Below are 17,724 nucleotides of genomic sequence, written 5' to 3'. Positions count from 1 at the left end.
GAGAATAAGCCAGTATGTGAGTGAATGAGTGTATATTCATGAGGCTTGTTGAAGAGTTGAATGCACTTGAGAGGCTATTTCCTCACATGTGGTCATGAAGATGTGACAAATCTGAGCCAGACTGGGTGTTAGCATCACCGGAGTGTTTAAAATCTAATCACATTTTATTTGTCACATACACATGGTTAGCAGATGTTAATGCGAGTGTAGCGAAATGCTTGTGCTTCTAGTTCCGACAATGCAGTAATAACCAACGAGTAATCTAACCTATCAATTCCACAACTACTACCTAAAACACACAAGTGTAAAGGGATAAAGAATATGTACATAAAGATATATGAATGAGTGATGGTACAGAACGGTATAGGCAAGATGCAGTAGATGGTATCGAGTACAGTATATACATATGAGATGAGTAATGTAGGGTATGTAAACATAAAAGTGGCATAGTTTAAAGTGGCTAGTGATACATGTATTACATAAAGATGGCAAGATGCAGTAGATGATATAGAGTACAGCATATACATATGAGATTAGTAATGTAGGGTATGTAAATATTATATGAAGTGGCATTGTTTAAAGTGGCTAGTGATAATTTTTTTACATCAATTTCCATTATTAAAGTGGTTGGAGTTGAGTCAGAATGTTAGCAGCAGCCACTCAATGGGTGTACATAGTTTAAATTAGAGGGCAACGCTGATCACCTACTGTTCAGTATGACGAACATCCTCTCTACATAACCATTACTCTGCCAGAGAAGAACAGGAGTCCATAGTTCCGTGATAAAAATCAGGCCTAGTCAATGCCGACCAATCCCATTCATCAGGGTTTGAGGCCTCCAACTTTCTCCTGACTCACATTGCAGGATCTAAACATATATTGACCACATTTGAAATATGAAAACATCGGACAAATGAACATTTCAGGGTGAACTATCCCTTTAAGGTCTAGCGACATCATGGGTTTGTATGACATCACAACAGCAGAAAAGCCACTACTAGTACAGATGAGCCCTGAAAAGCATCAAAATAACCAAATGTAGCTAGATGTTGGAGGGACTTTCTAGATGACGGACAGATTGATAGATAAACTTAGCAAAAAAATATATGTCCTCTCACTGTCAGCTCCGTTTATTTTCAGCAAACTTAACGTGTAAATATTTGTATGAACATAAGATTCAACAACAGACAAACTGAACACGTTCCACAGACGTGACTAACAGAAATGGAATCACGTGTCCCTGAACACAGGGGGGATAAAAATCCAAAGTAAAAGTCAGTATCTGGTGTGGCCACCAGCTGCATTAAGTACTTCAGTGCATCTCCTCCTCATGGACTGCACCAGATTTGCCAGTTCTTTCTGTGAGGTGTTACTCCACTCTTCCACCAAGGCACCTGCAAGTTCCCAGACATTTCTGTGAGGAATGGCCCCTAGCCCTCACCATTTGATCCTGTAGGTCCCAGACGTGCTCAATGGGATTGAGATCCAGGCTCTTCGCTGGCCACGGCAGAACACTGACATTCCTGTCTTGCAGGAAATCACACACAGAACGAGCAGTATGGCTTGTGGCATTGTCATGCTGGAGGGTCATGTCAGGATGAGCCTGCAGGAAGGGTACCACATGAGGGAGGAGGATGTCTTTCCTGTAACACACAGCATTGAGATTGCCTGCAATGACAACAAGCTCAGTCCGATGATGCTGTGACACACCGCCCCAGACCATGATGGACCCTCCACCTCCAAATTGATCCCGCTCCAGAATACAGAGCTCGGTGTAAGGCTCATTCCTTCGACGATAAACGCGAATCCGACCATCACCCCTGGTGAGAAAAAAATGTGACTCGTCAGTGAAGAGCACTTTTTGCCAGTCCGGTCTGGTCCAGCGATGGTGGGTTTCTGCCCATAGGCGACGTTGTTGCCAGTGATGTCTGGTGAGGACCTGCCTTACAATAGGCCTACAAGCCCTCAGTCCAGCCTGTCTCAACCTATTGCGGACAGTCTGAGCACTGATGGAGGGATTGTGCGTTCCTGGTGTAACTCGGGCAGTTGTTGTTTCCATCCTGTACCTGTCCCACAGGTGATGTCCGGATGTACCGATCCTGTGCAGGTGTTGTTACACGTGGTCTGCCACTGCGAGGACGATCGGCTGTGCGTTCTGTCTCCCTGTAGCGCTGTCTTAGGCGTCTCACAGTACGGACATTGCAATTTATTGCCCTGGGCACATCTGCAGTCCTCATGCCTCCTTGCAGCATGCCTAAGGCACGTCCACGCAGATGAGCAGGGACCCTGGGCATCTTTCTTTAGCTGTTTTTCAGTCCGTAGAAAGGCCTCTTTAGTGTCCTAAGTTTTCATAACTGTGACCTTAATTGCCAACCGTCTGTAAACTGTTAGAGTTTTAATGACCGTCCCACAGGTGTATGTTCATTAATTGTTTATGGTTCATTGAACAAACATGGGAAACAGTGTTTAAACTAGAGGTCAACCGATTATGATTTTTCAATGCCGTTACCGGATATCGGAGGACCAAAAAAGCCGATACCGATTAAAAATAGGCCAATTTTTTTTATACATATATATTTGTAATAATGACAATTAAAACAATACTGAATGAACAATGAACACTTTTATTTTAAACTAAGATAATACATAAATAAAATATATTTAGCATCAAGTAAATTATGAAACATCCTCAATTTGGTTTATATAATGCAAAAACACAGTGTTCGAGAAAAAAGTAAAAGTGCAATATGTGCCATATAAAAAGATCAAGTTTAAGTTCCTTGCTCAAAACATATGAAAAAGATGGTGGTTCAATATTCCCAGATCTTCAATATTCCCAGTTAAGAAGTTTTAGGTTGTAGTTATTATTTGACGCGTCTACTATTTCTCTCTATACCATTTGTATTTCACATACAGTTGAAGTCGGAAATGTACATACACCTTAGCCAAATGCATTTAAACCCAGTTGTTCCACAATTCCTGACATTTAATCCTAGTAAAAATGCCCCGCCTTAGGTCAGTTAAAATAAAGTGGTGATCCTAAGAATGTGAAATGTCAGAATAATAGTAGAGAGAATTATCTATTTTAGCTTTTATTTCTTTCATCACATTCCTAGTGGGTCAGAAGTTACCATATACTCAATTAGTATTTGGTAGCATTGCCTTTAAATAGTTTAACTTGGGTCAAACATTTTGGGTAACCTTCCACAAGCTTCCCACAATAAGTTGGGTGAATTTTGGCACATTCCTCCTGACAAAGCTGGTGTAACTGAGTCAGGTTTGTAGGCCTCCTTTACTGTGGATATAGATACTTTTGTACCTGTTTCCTCCAGCATCTTCACACGGTCCTTTGCTGTTGTTCTGGGATTGATTTGCACTTTTCGCACCAAAGTTCTCTAGGAGACAGAACGTGTCTCCTTCCTGAGCGGTATGACAGCTGTGTGGTCCTATGGTATTTATACTTGCATACTATCGTTTGTACAGATGAACGTGGTACCTTCAGTCGTTTGGAAATTGCTCCCACGGATGAAACAGACTTGTGGAAGTCTACAAAAAAATTCTGAGGTCTTGGCTGATTTCTTTTGATTTTCCCATGATGTCAAGCAAAGAGGCACTGAGTTTGAAGATAGGCCTTGAAATACATCCACAGCTACACCTCCAATTGACTCAAATTATGTCAATTAGCCTATCAGAAGCCTCTAAAGCCATGACATTCTTTTCTGGAATTTCCCAAGCTGTTTAAAGGCAGTCAACATAGTGTCTGACCCACTGGAATTGTGATACAGTGAAATAATCTGTCTGTAAACAATTGTTGGAAAGATTACTTGAGTCATGCACGAAGTAGATGTCCTAACCGACATGCCAAAACTATAGTTTGTTAACAAGTCATTTGTGGAGTGGTTGAAAAACTAGTTTTAATGACTCCAACCTAAGTGTATGTAAACTTCTGACTTCAACAGTACCTTTGACTATTGGATGTTCTAATAGGCACTTTAGTATTACCAGCCTAATCTCATGAGTTGAAAGGCTTGAAGTCATAAACAGAGCTGTGATTCAATCATTGCTAAGAGCTGCTGGCAAACGCAGTAAAGTTTGAATGAATGCTTACAAGCCTGCTGCTGCCTACCACCGCTCAGTCAGACTGCTGTATCAAATATCAAATCATAGACTTAATTATAATATAATAAACACAGAAATACGAGCCTTTGGTCATTAATATGGTCAAATCCACAAACCATAATTTCGAAAACAAAACGTTTATTCTTTCAGAGTTCTCAATTATTTACAAATTTATTTTTTATATATATTTGTTGCCGAAACACAGCTTTGATAAGATGACATTGACACAGGCAACACACACACACACACACACACATCGCGTGTCAGGTCAACGGGTGAAATGGATCTCTGGTAAGTAGATAGAGACAAACTCTGCCTACCAACCTCTGAACAACGACTACAAAACCAACCATCGTCATCATCACACGTACAGATATGGAGACAGCATCCCGTGTGTGTAAATAACAGGGTAAATACACCCCCCCGAACAGCCAGAAAAACATGGGATGAAAGCACCAGTGTGAGTAGTAATAGTGTGTACTAATGAGTGTGATCTTGGTAGGAAACAATGTCTCAGCAACCAGAGCCCAGTAGTGTGTTGTGATACGGGACAGACATGTCTTCTCTACAGGGATTCTGAGGAAAATAGAGCCACAACAGGTGTCTTTTCAACACACCCCAAGGCTGTGTCATGCATATGTTACACCCAGAGGCCAAACCTGTCCTGAGTCACCGTGGATCAGTTATCACAAGAGGCTGCTCATACTAACACAAGAAACAGAGACCACGACAAACACACACACAGAGCCACTAACATTGAAGCCATGACATGTCCAAGGCTGGGTCATGCATATGTTACACCCAGAGGCCAAACCTGTCCTGAGTCACCGTGGATCAGTTATCACAAGAGGCTGCTCATACTAACACAAGAAACAGAGACCACGACAAACACACACACAGAGCCACTAACACTGAAGCCATGACATGTCCACAGGTCTGTTTGATGGGGTTTTAAGCGACCCTACAGTGGGCTTTGTGTGAGAAAGACACGTACGTGTGTGCGTGCGTGTGCGTGTCAGAATGCATCAATGCCATGCAGGAGAAAAGCAGTATGGGAAATCACCCCCAAAACTTAACCTCTTTGACCTCTACTCCTCCTGCTCTCCTCTCCTCCATCCATCTCTGGTGCTCTCTTTCCCTCCTGGGGGAGACACCAGATAGCCATTACAGCACAGAGAGGAGAGGAGCCACACACACACACACCATCAATAATGCAGCAGCTAGGCTGTGTGTGTGTGTGTGGAGGGGGGTGGGGCTAATCTCTGCCCTGGGACACTAGAGCTCGGGGTGTGGAGGGGTGTTAGTAAGTGAAAATATATAAGGGGGGGGGGGGGGGGGGGGGGGGGGGTAAGTAGCTACAACTTTTGGTTGGGGGATGGAGGGGGTCCCGGGGGGGGCTGAAAGAGAAGGAGGGAAGAGGAGACAGGGTGAGTCCTAGGACGAGGAGAGAGAAAGGGGGAGGAGGGAGAGTGGGAAACAAGAGTGGGAAGAGAGAGAGACAATGGTTGAAGAGGGGGTTGGGGAAAGAGGGGGTATAAAGAGAGGGATGAGATCATAGCTCGTCTGGTAGTCTGTTGTCATCCAGGTCACATTGCTTACCCCCCTCCCTTGTTCTCCCTCTCTAGCTCTGCGGATGCCCGTCTTCCTCTGTGTGATCTCTTTGGCAGGCCTTCTCTAGACTTCTAACGCTGGAGCTATTTCAACTATGTAGAGGGACCAACTACAATGACCTCCAAACAGCACAGAGAGAGAGAGACTGGGGGAGAAAGGGAGAGGAAAACGCGATTGATAGCGAGAAGGAGAGTAACGTGGCCATATCTACAGCTGGGTTTCTGTGAGGGACAGAGTGAACACAGTGTGTGTATGTGTGTGAGTGAGAGACTAGAAGCATATGAGGTCTTGAATCTGATTCTGAACTCATGCTGACACACATGTACACAGTATCATCTCCTACCCTCCTCCTGAGTGGCACAGTGGTCTAAGGCACTGCATCTCAGTGATAGAGGCATCACTACAGATCCTGGTTCGATCCCGGGCTCTATCACAACCGGCCGCGATCGGGAGTCCCATAGGGCAGCGCGGAATTGGCCCGGCGTGGTCCAGGTTAGGGGAGGGTTTGGCCGGGGTAGGCCATCATTGTAAATAAGAATTTGTCCTTGCCTAGTTAAATAAAGGTTCAATCAAACAATAACCCCCCCTTGTGAGCAGTGCTACCTGGGCACCATTGGCACAGTGACTGACTGACACACGGCCTCTAGCTAGAAACAGGGGGGTTAAAGGAGGGTGGAGAGGGAAAGGGGGTGTAAGACAGAGAGGGAAGCTGGGAAAGGGTGGGGGATGAGTTAGGGAAGAGAGAGGTTTACTGTTCATATTTCACTAAGTGTTTATTCTCCATTTCACTTGCTTTGGCAATGTAAAACATATGTTTCCCATGCCAATAAAGTCCATTAAATTGAAATTGAGAGGCAAGATGTGTGACTTGTTGCCACAAGGGCAACCAGTGAAGAACAAATACCATTGGAATTACAACCCATATGTATTTATTTTCCCTTTAACTATTTGCACATCGTTACAACACTGTATATAGACATATGACATTTGAAATGTCTCTTAATTTAGAACTTTGTGAGTGTAATGTTTACTGTTAATGTTTTATTGTTTACTTCACATTTGTTTATTATCTATTTCACTTGCTTTGGCAATGTTAACATATGTTTCCCATGCCAATAAAGCCCTGAATTGAAAGCGAGAGCGAGAGAACCAAGTCTACCTGACAAACTACAGAGGGAATGTAACTAGTCAGAAATATATAGATAGGTGAAAGTAGTGAATAAGAAATGTTTTGTCCCTGGGACAAAGTGAGAGGAGACGGAGCTGAGTCGAGGCAGGAGCCTATACCCAGTTAGGGTCGTGTAGCTGTCATTGTTCAACTACTGGGACATTCAGTACAGTGAGAAAGACAGAGTGAGAGAGAGAGAGAGCGAGAGAGAGACGTGGAGGTGGGGGAGTACTGGTGGCCTTGGAGGAACAAAAATAGACCCATACATACACTGGGGTTATTGTTCCACAGAGAGAGAACGAGAGAGCATGAGGGGGGGAAGGAGATAGAGAGAGAGAGAGAGAGAGAGAAGTCGAGAAGTGCTGCGAGAGGGGGAGGAGGAGCGAGAAACAGGAGACAAATCCTACAGGAGTCTGGTGTCCTGTACTAGCAACATTATACATCCAGTAACACAACCATACACTCAGTGGACAGTTTATTAGGTACACCCATCTAGTACTGGGCCAGATCCCACTGTAGCAATGAAAGGAGGCACCTGGTCAGCAACAATGTTCAGATACACTGTAGCGTTCAAACATTGATTCATTGGCATGAAGGGATCTAACGTGTGTCAGGAAAACTGTCCCGACACCATTAAACCAGCAGCAGCCTGTACCGTTGACACCAGGCAGGATGGGGCCATGGACTCATGCTGCTTACGTCTAATCCTAACTCTGCCATCAATATGACGCAACAGGAACCAGGATTCATCGGACTCGGACCAGGCAATGTTTTTCCGCTCCTCAATTGTCCAGTGTTGTTGATCACGTGCCCACTGGAGCCGCTTCTTCTTGTTTTTAGCTGATAGGAGTGGATCCCGGTGTGGTCGTCTGCTGTAAAAGCCCATCTGTGACAAGGATCAATGGGATGTGCGTTCCGAGATGCCGTTCTGCACACCACTGTTGTACTGCTCTGTTATTTGCCTGTTTGTGACCCGCCTGTCAGCTTGCACGTTTCTTGCCCTTCTCCTTTGACCTCTCTCATTAACAAGCTGTCTCTGCCCACAGGACTGCCGCTGACTATGTTTTTGTTTGTAGCACCATTCTGGGTAAACCCTAGACACTGTTGTGGGTGAAAAGCCCAGGAGGCCCGCCAATTCTGAGATACTGGAACCGGAGCGCCTGGCAACGACAATCATACCACACTCAGTTGCTTAGGTCACTGGTTTTGCCCATTCTAACGGAATGCCTCAATGTCTGCCTGCTTTATATAGCAGACCACGTGGCTCACTGTCTGTAGGAGCGAACCATTTCGTGAACGGGGTGGTGTACCTAATAAACTGACTACTGTATATTCCCATTTTACACCCTTATGCACACTTCAGCCTATAGCGACACCCTAACACACCATAACCTTCCTGGAAATCTGCTGGGGTATGTTCAGCAAGATGAAACATTTAGAATGTCACAGATAAAAACGTAATGAATATAGCAGACTGGATTCCCTATTCTACAAGACAGACAGACTGAGCCCGGAGTTGGACCCCGTTACTAGAGCCCGGAGTTGGACCCCGTTACTAGAGCCCGGAGTTGGACCCCGTTACTAGAGCCCGGAGTTGGACCCCCTACTAGAGCCCGGAGTTGGACCCCGTTACTAGAGCCCGGAGTTGGACCCGGTTACTAGAGCCCGGAGTTGGACCCTGTTACTAGAGCCCGGAGTTGGACCCGGTTACTAGAGCCCGGAGTTGGACCCTGTTACTAGAGCCCAGAGTTGGAACCTGTTACTAGAGCCCAGAGTTGGAACCTGTTACTAGAGCCCCCTGTTACTAGAGAACCCGGAGTTGGACCCCAGAGTTGGAACCTGTTACTAGAGAACCCTAGAGCCCAGAGTTGGAACCTGACTAGAGCCCGGAGTTGGAACCTGTTACTAGAGCCCGGAGTTGGACCCGAGTTGGAACCTGTTACTAGAGCCCAGAGTTGGAACCTGTTACTAGAGCCCGGAGTTGGAACCTGTTACTAGAGCCCGTTGTTGGACCCTGTTACTAGAGCCCGGAGTTGGAACCTGTTACTAGAGCCTGGACTTCTTCCTGCTCAGGTCAGGATCATGTTTAATGCCAACTTGCCTACATAAGGAACTAAATGACCATGAGAGAATTGCAGCATCAGTTGATGTGATGGTTACTTGGAAACCAGGCTGCAAGGGAACGGACTCTGACGACCCCAGTGGCACCTAATCATATGGGCAGAATCTTTAACCGGAGTTACTCTTTCAACACACACACACACACACCACCCCATTGTCCCAGTGGGGTTTGGGGCAGCAGAATAATATTGTGTCAGTAAAGCTGGTGGTGGATCTCTGAGGTGCTGCCGGGTATATTTATTACCTTCACCAGAGTAACACTACGCTCCCAAGACATTCCCCTCACACCACACACATACACACTCAAGCACATACACACGCACACTCAAGCACACACTCACACACCAGCCTCCTTAGGGACAGACCGCAAGTGCCTCTCTCTTTCTCTCCCTCCCGCCATTTCACATATTGGTGTTAATGTACTCCTGTAGCCAGCTCTGGGCAGACATGAACCTGTCAGTTGACTTTTCACCGCGCTCCTCCTCTCTTCCCAACATGTTGTACTGGGTTGTGTGTGTGTGTGTGTGTGTGTGTGTGTGTGTGTGTGTGTGTGTGTGTGTGTGTGTGTGTATACACTGCTCAAAAAAATAAAGGGAACACTTAAACAACACAATGTAACTCCAAGTCAATCACACTTCTGTGAAATCAAACTGTCCACTTAGGAAGCAACACTGATTGACAATACATTTCACATGCTGTTGTGCAAATGGAATAGACAACAGTTGGAAATTATAGGCAATTAGCAAGACACCCCAGAATAAAGGAGTGGTTCTGCAGGTGATAACCACAGACCACTTCTCAGTTCCTATGCTTCCTGGCTGATGTTTTGGTCACTTTTGAATGCTGGCGGTGCTTTCACTCCAGTGGTAGCATGAGACGGAGTCTACAACCCACACAAGTGGCTCAGGTAGTGCAGCTCATCCAGGATGGCACATCAATGCCAGATGTAGCAAGAAGGTTTGCTGTGTCTGTCAGCGTAATGTCCAGAACATGGAGGCGCTACCAGGAGACAGGCCAGTACATCAGGAGACGTGGAGGAGGCCGTAGGAGGGCAACAACCCAGCAGCAGGACCCCTACCTCCGCCTTTGTGCAAGGAGGAGCAGGAGGAGCACTGCCAGAGCCCTGCAAAATGACCTCCAGCAGGCCACAAATGTGCATGTGTCCGCTCAAATGGTCAGAAATAGACTCCATGAGGGTGGTATGAGGGCCCGACGTTCACAGGTGGGGGTTGTGCTTACAGCCCAACACCGTGCAGGACGTTTGGCATTTGCCAGAGAACACCAAGATTGGCAAATTCGCACCTGGCGCCCTGTGCTCTTCACAGATGAAAGCAGGTTCACACTGAGTACATGTGACAGACGTGACAGTTTGGAGACGCCGTGGAGAACGTTCTGCTGCCTGCAACATCCTCCAGCATGGTGGTGGGTCAGTCATGGTGTGGGGTGGCATTTCTTTGGGGAGCCGCACAGCCCTCAACGAGATCCTCAGACCCCTTGTGAGACCATATGCTGGTGCGGTTGGCCCTGGGTTTCTCCTAATGCAAGACAATGCTAGACCTCATGTGGCTGGAGTGTGACAGCAGTTCCTATAAGAGGAAGGCATTGATGCTATGGACTGGCCCGCCCGTTCCCCAGACCTGAATCCAATTGAGCACATCTGGGACATCATGTCTCGCTCCATCCACCAACGCCACGTTGCACCACAGACTGTCCAGGAGTTGGCGGATGCTTTAGTCCAGGTCTGGGAGGAGATCCCTCAGGAGACCATCCACCACCTCATCAGGAGCATGCCCAGGCGTTGTACGGAGGTCATACAGGCACGTGGAGGCCACACACACTACTGAGCCTCATTTTGACTTGTTTTAAGGACATTACATCAAAGTTTGATCAGCCTGTAGTGTGGTTTTCCACTTTAATTTTGAGTGTGACTCCAAATCCAGACCTCCATGGGTTGATAAATTTGATTTCCATTGATAATTTTTGTGTGATTTTGTTGTCAGCACATTCAACTATGTAAAGAAAAAAGTATTTAATAAGAATATTTCATTCATTCAGATCTAGGATGTGTTATTTTAGTGTTCCCTTTATTTTTTTGAGCAGTATATATATATATATATGTATATATATATATATATGTATATATATATATATATATATATATATATTAGTGTAACTACGTAAGTGCAAGATACTGTGTTAGTGACTGTGTGACCCCATTGGGCTCCCGAGTGGCGAAGCGGTCTAAGGCACTGTATGTCAGCACTATAGACCCTGGTTTGATTCCAGGCTGTTTCACAACCAGCTATGTTTGGGAGTCCCATAGGGCGGTGCACAATTGGCCCAGCGTTGTCCAGATTAGGGTTTGTTCGGGGTAGGCTGTCGTTGTAAATAATAATTTGTTCTTAACTGACTTGCCTAGTTCAATAAAAAAATTAAAAAGTGGGGGTGCGGGGCTTGTGTGGATTGAGGATGTGTAGAATGTGTGTCTCAGTAGCTAGGTTTCCAACCAATTTGCAAAAGATATCATGTGAATATTCTAAAATCTGCATAAAACAATCTGCTAATTTCCCACCATAGATGTATTTCCATCAAACAGACATATTGAGGATAACAGGCTGTGATGATGTACTGCATATAAAATAACTATTGTGGTTAAATTCCCATTCAACCAAATACAATACAAGTTAAATGGGTTTCCATCGCATTTTCAACTCTACTGATGGTTTTGTCAACTGTGTTATGGAGCAAATGTGTCCACTCTGGTCTTGGCACGTACTCTAGCCAACAGCTGGCAGACACAGTGAGGGTGGGCTACCTACATTATGACATTATGGATAATAGTGATATTAGTTTAATTTGTAAAATGGCAGCCAAGCATCGATCATCATTCACCAGAATAAGCATCAAGCTCATCACCGTGCACTTTCACCACCCTGTGAAGTTCAGCAGAACTTATTTCATCTGTAGACTAATAACCTGCCTGCTTCCCAAGTTGTGGTAGGAGGACCACACAACATATCAAGTTGACTTCTATATGATGGTTATTATATCAATATTTGCACATAAAGGCGTTTCCACATCATTTCACTGACACAAGAAGATCCCACCATGTCCAACCAAACAATTGTCTGTCGCATTTATAAAATTGTACCGGCATTTCCTGTTTCCATCAGGCCAGACGTGACTTATTCATGCATCAGGTAATTCATCCGCATGAAATGGTTGGATGGAAACCTGGTTTGTGTTGTGTGTGTGGTCAGCGAGACATTGGTGTCTGTACTAACCATGCTGTTGCCAAGGTGATGCTAGAACTATCTGTCCATCAGGAGTGTGCATGTATACTGACTGGTAGCAAGTGGGTTAAGGATGTGTGTGAGGAGGTTTCCTGGAATGTGTCACCAGTGCGGGACAGGAAGAGAGCAACTGTTCTAAACCACAACAACAGATCTGTTTCCTGTGTGTGTGTTTGTGAGTGAGTGAGTGAGTGAGTGAGTGAGTGAGAATGCATGAATGCTCCCTCAAATAGACATCCAGTGAAAAGAGAACACTTTGTAAAGTTGGCCACCAGGTCAAATCCACCAGGCCTGTAGAACTGGGATGGTCAACATGTCGTGTCTGAAAGCCTGTAGGACTTAGACCAGGAAGATGTGTTAAGACCAAGGAGATGGTCCTGTATGACAGAGAGAAGCTGATGCAATGCCACTGCAGGGAAATGACAAGGACGCTGGAGAAATGGCAAAGCAGAGCTCAACAAGTGTGCTGCTCTGACGACCAGCAGGCAGGCAGGCAGGCAGGCAGGCAGACAGGCAGGCAGACAGGCAGGTAGACCGACACGGCAGGTAGACCGACACGGCAGGTAGACCGACACGGCAGGTAGACCGACACGGCAGGTAGACCGACACGGCAGGTAGACAGACACGGCAGGTAGACAGACACGGCAGGTAGACAGACACGGCAGGTAGACAGACACGGCAGGTAGACAGACACGGCAGGTAGACAGACACGGCAGGTAGAGAGGTACAGTCAGGAAAGTCAAACAAGCATGACAGTGACACACAGAGAACAGACCTAAATGACAAGAAGTTACACAAAACTGGAAAAACAAGTTCACAATAATAGTTACTGGGCAGGATGTGTGTGTATGTACGTATATGCGTCATCGCTGACTCAGTGTGTGTAATTCAGCCTTCCCAACTCAAACACTTCTCTCTCTCTCTCCCTCCAATCCCTTCCTTTTCTCTCCTTCTCTCCCTCCCTCTCTCTCTCTCTCTCTCTCTCTCCTGGACACTGTCTCCTAGCAACCAGACACTTCAGGCCTAAAAATATCCCCCAGAAACAAACAGAACAAAAAAATAAAACATACATGACAATTAATCCTTTCAAACACAGAGCAGCAAAGACTCAAATAGAACAGGTAAGAGAAAGAGGGAGGGAGAGAGAGCCAGCAACAGGTAGTCAGTCGTGAGGCGACAGAGTTCTTTGCTGAATGACAGAAGAATCTCGCTCCTCTCACTTCCAAGACCAACACTCTGCCTCGCTGTGTGTGTGTGTGTGTGTGTGTGTGTGTGTGTGTGTGTGTGTGTGTGAGAGAGAGAGAGAGAGAGAAGCCCACTCTACCTGGCAGTGGAAGAACAGAACCTTTCCATAGTCCAACACAAGGCAGTAACTAGGGGTGGTGAAGACAAACAGGCCATGCAGGCCAAGCTGCACTGAGAAACAGTGAACCACAATACACGGTTCCACAAAGGCTGTACCACCTCTCCTCTCAGAAGAACTCAGTGACTCCCATCACTCCTCCTATCCAGTGGCCGGCACGTTCCCACTCACTCCTCCTATCCAGTGGCCTACACGTTCCCACTCACTCCTCCTATCCAGTGGCCTACACATTCCCACTCACTCCTCCTATCCAGTGGCCTACATGTTCCCACTCACTCCTCCTATCCAGTGGCCTACACGTTCCCACTCACTCCTCCTATCCAGTGGCCTACACGTTCCCACTCACACCTCCTATCCAGTGGCCTACACGTTCCCACTCACACCTCCTATCCAGTGGCCTACACGTTCCCACTCACTCCTCCTATCCAGTGGCCTACACGTTCCCACTCACTCCTCCTATCCAGTGGCCTGCACGTTCCCACTCACTCCTCCTATCCAGTGGCCGGCACGTTCCCATCACACCTCCTATCCAGTGGCCTACACGTTCCCACTCACTCCTCCTATCCAGTGGCCTACACGTTCCCACTCACTCCTCCTATCCAGTGGCCTACACGTTCCCACTCACTCCTCCTATCCAGTGGCCTACACGTTCCCACTCACTCCTCCTATCCAGTGGCCTACACGTTCCCACTCACTCCTCCTATCCAGTGGCCGGCACGTTCCCACTCACTCCTATCCAGTGGCCGGCACGTTCCCACTCACTCCTCCTATCCAGTGGCCGGCACGTTCCCACTCACTCCTCCTATCCAGTGGCCGGTACGTTCCCATCACTCCTCCTATCCAGTGGCCTACACGTTCCCACTCACTCCTCCTATGCAGTGGCCTACACGTTCCCACTCACTCCTCCTATCCAGTGGCCTACACGTTCCCACTCACTCCTCCTATCCAGTGGCCTACACATTCCCACTGTCCTCCTATCCAGTGGCCTACACGTTCCCACTCACTCCTCCTATCCAGTGGCCTACACGTTCCCACTCACTCCTCCTATCCAGTGGCCGGCACGTTCCCACTCACTCCTCCTATCCAGTGGCCGGCACGTTCCCACTCACTCCTCCTATCCAGTGGCCTACACATTCCCACTCACTCCTCCTATCCAGTGGCCTACACGTTCCCACTCACTCCTCCTATCCAGTGGCCGGCACGTTCCCACTCACTCCTCCTATCCAGTGGCCGGCACGTTCCCACTCACTCCTCCTATCCAGTGGCCGGCACGTTCCCACTCACTCCTCCTATCCAGTGGCCAGCACGTTCCCACTCACTCCTCCTATCCAGTGGCCTACACATTCCCATCACTCCTCCTATCCAGTGGCCTACACATTCCCACTCACTCCTCCTATCCAGTGGCCTACACGTTCCCACTCACTCCTCCTATCCAGTGGCCGGCACGTTCCCACTCACTCCTCCTATCCAGTGGCCTACACATTCCCACTCACTCCTCCTATCCAGTGGCCTACACGTTCCCACTCACTCCTCCTATCCAGTGGCCGGCACGTTCCCACTCACTCCTCCTATTCAGTGGCCGGCACGTTCCCACTCACTCCTCCTATCCAGTGGCCGGCACGTTCCCACTCACTCCTCCTATCCAGTGGCCGGCACGTTCCCACTCACTCCTCCTATCCAGTGGCCGGCACGTTCCCATCACTCCTCCTATCCAGTGGCCTACACGTTCCCACTCACTCCTCCTATCCAGTGGCCTACACGTTCCCACTCACTCCTCCTATCCAGTGGCCGGCACGTTCCCACTCACTCCTCCTATCCAGTGGCCTACACGTTCCCACTCTCCTCCTATCCAGTGGCCTACACGTTCCCACTCACTCCTCCTATCCAGTGGCCTACACGTTCCCACTCACTCCTCCTATCCAGTGGCCGGTACGTTCCCACTCACACCTCCTATCCAGTGGCCTACACGTTCCCATCACTCCTCCTATCCAGTGGCCTACACGTTCCCACTCACTCCTCCTATCCAGTGGCCGGCACATTCCCACTCACTCCTCCTATCCAGTGGCCGGCATGTTCCCACTCACTCCTCCTATCCAGTGGCCGGTACGTTCCCACTCACACCTCCTATCCAGTGGCCTACACGTTCCCACTCACTCCTCCTATCCAGTGGCCTACACGTTCCCACTCACTCCTCCTATCCAGTGGCCGGCACGTTCCCACTCACTCCTCCTATCCAGTGGCCGGCACATTCCCACTCACTCCTCCTATCCAGTGGCCGGCACGTTCCCACTCACTCCTCCTATCCAGTGGCCGGTACGTTCCCACTCACACCTCCTATCCAGTGGCCTACACGTTCCCACTCACTCCTCCTATCCAGTGGCCTACACGTTCCCACTCACTCCTCCTATCCAGTGGCCGGCACGTTCCCACTCACTCCTCCTATCCAGTGGCCGGCACGTTCCCACTCACTCCTCCTATCCAATGGCCTACACGTTCCCACTCACTCCTCCTATCCAGTGGCCTACACGTTCCCACTCACTCCTCCTATCCAGTGGCCTACACGTTCCCACTCACTCCTCCTATCCAGTGGCCTACACGTTCCCACTCACTCCTCCTATCCAGTGGCAGGCACGTTCCCACTCACTCCTCCTATCCAGTGGCCTACACGTTCCCACTCACTCCTCCTATCCAGTGGCCTACACGTTCCCACTCACACCTCCTATCTAGTGGCCGTCACGTTCCCACTCACTCCTCCTATCCAGTGGCCTACACGTTCCCACTCACACCTCCTATCCAGAGGCCGGCACGTTCCCACTCACTCCTCCTATCCAGTGGCCTACACGTTCCCACTCACTCCTCCTATCCAGTGGCCGGCACGTTCCCACTCACTCCTCCCATCCAGTGGCCGGCACGTTCCCACTCACTCCTCCTATCCAGTGGCCTACACATTCCCACTCACTCCTCCTATCCAGTGGCCTACATGTTCCCACTCACTCCTCCTATCCAGTGGCCGGCACGTTCCCACTCACTCCTCCTATCCAGTGGCCGGCACGTTCCCACTCACTCCTCCTATCCAGTGGCCGGCACGTTCCCACTCACTCCTCCTATCCAGAGGCCGTCACGTTCCCATCACTCCTCCTATCCAGTGGCCTACACGTTCCCACTCACTCCTCCTATCCAGTGGCCTACACGTTCCCACTCACTCCTCCTATCCAGTGGCCGGCACGTTCCCACTCACTCCTCCTATCCAGTGGCCGGCACGTTCCCACTCACTCCTCCTATCCAATGGCCTACACGTTCCCACTCACTCCTCCTATCCAGTGGCCTACACGTTCCCACTCACTCCTCCTATCCAGTGGCCTACACGTTCCCACTCACACCTCCTATCCAGTGGCCTACACGTTCCCACTCACACCTCCTATCCAGTGGCCTACACGTTCCCACTCACTCCTCCTATCCAGTGGCCTACACGTTCCCACTCACTCCTCCTATCCAGTGGCCTGCACGTTCCCACTCACTCCTCCTATCCAGTGGCCGGCACGTTCCCATCACACCTCCTATCCAGTGGCCTACACGTTCCCACTCACTCCTCCTATCCAGTGGCCTACACGTTCCCACTCACTCCTCCTATCCAGTGGCCTACACGTTCCCACTCACTCCTCCTATCCAGTGGCCTACACATTCCCACTCACTCCTCCTATCCAGTGGCCTACACGTTCCCACTCACTCCTCCTATCCAGTGGCCGGCACGTTCCCACTCACTCCTATCCAGTGGCCGGCACGTTCCCACTCACTCCTCCTATCCAGTGGCCGGCACGTTCCCACTCACTCCTCCTATCCAGTGGCCGGTACGTTCCCATCACTCCTCCTATCCAGTGGCCTACACGTTCCCACTCACTCCTCCTATGCAGTGGCCTACACGTTCCCACTCACTCCTCCTATCCAGTGGCCTACACGTTCCCACTCACTCCTCCTATCCAGTGGCCTACACATTCCCACTCTCCTCCTATCCAGTGGCCTACACGTTCCCACTCACTCCTCCTATCCAG

The 17,724-nt window shown here is 48.6% G+C and overlaps 1 protein-coding gene across 1 annotated transcript in view; it reads right to left on the bottom strand.

The window, feature by feature from the left end:
- LOC139384949 (ETS domain-containing transcription factor ERF-like) overlaps positions 1 to 17,724 on the bottom strand; it is an 85,442-nt gene that overhangs the window by 29,915 nt on the left and 37,803 nt on the right. The gene's annotated exons all lie outside the window — the stretch shown is intronic.

This window comes from Oncorhynchus clarkii, chromosome 3 (assembly GCF_045791955.1).
Source record: "Oncorhynchus clarkii lewisi isolate Uvic-CL-2024 chromosome 3, UVic_Ocla_1.0, whole genome shotgun sequence".
Classification (NCBI taxonomy): domain Eukaryota; kingdom Metazoa; phylum Chordata; class Actinopteri; order Salmoniformes; family Salmonidae; genus Oncorhynchus; species Oncorhynchus clarkii.
Note: the sequence above shows the minus strand (reverse complement) of the source record. Positions and strands in the feature narration are given on the sequence as shown.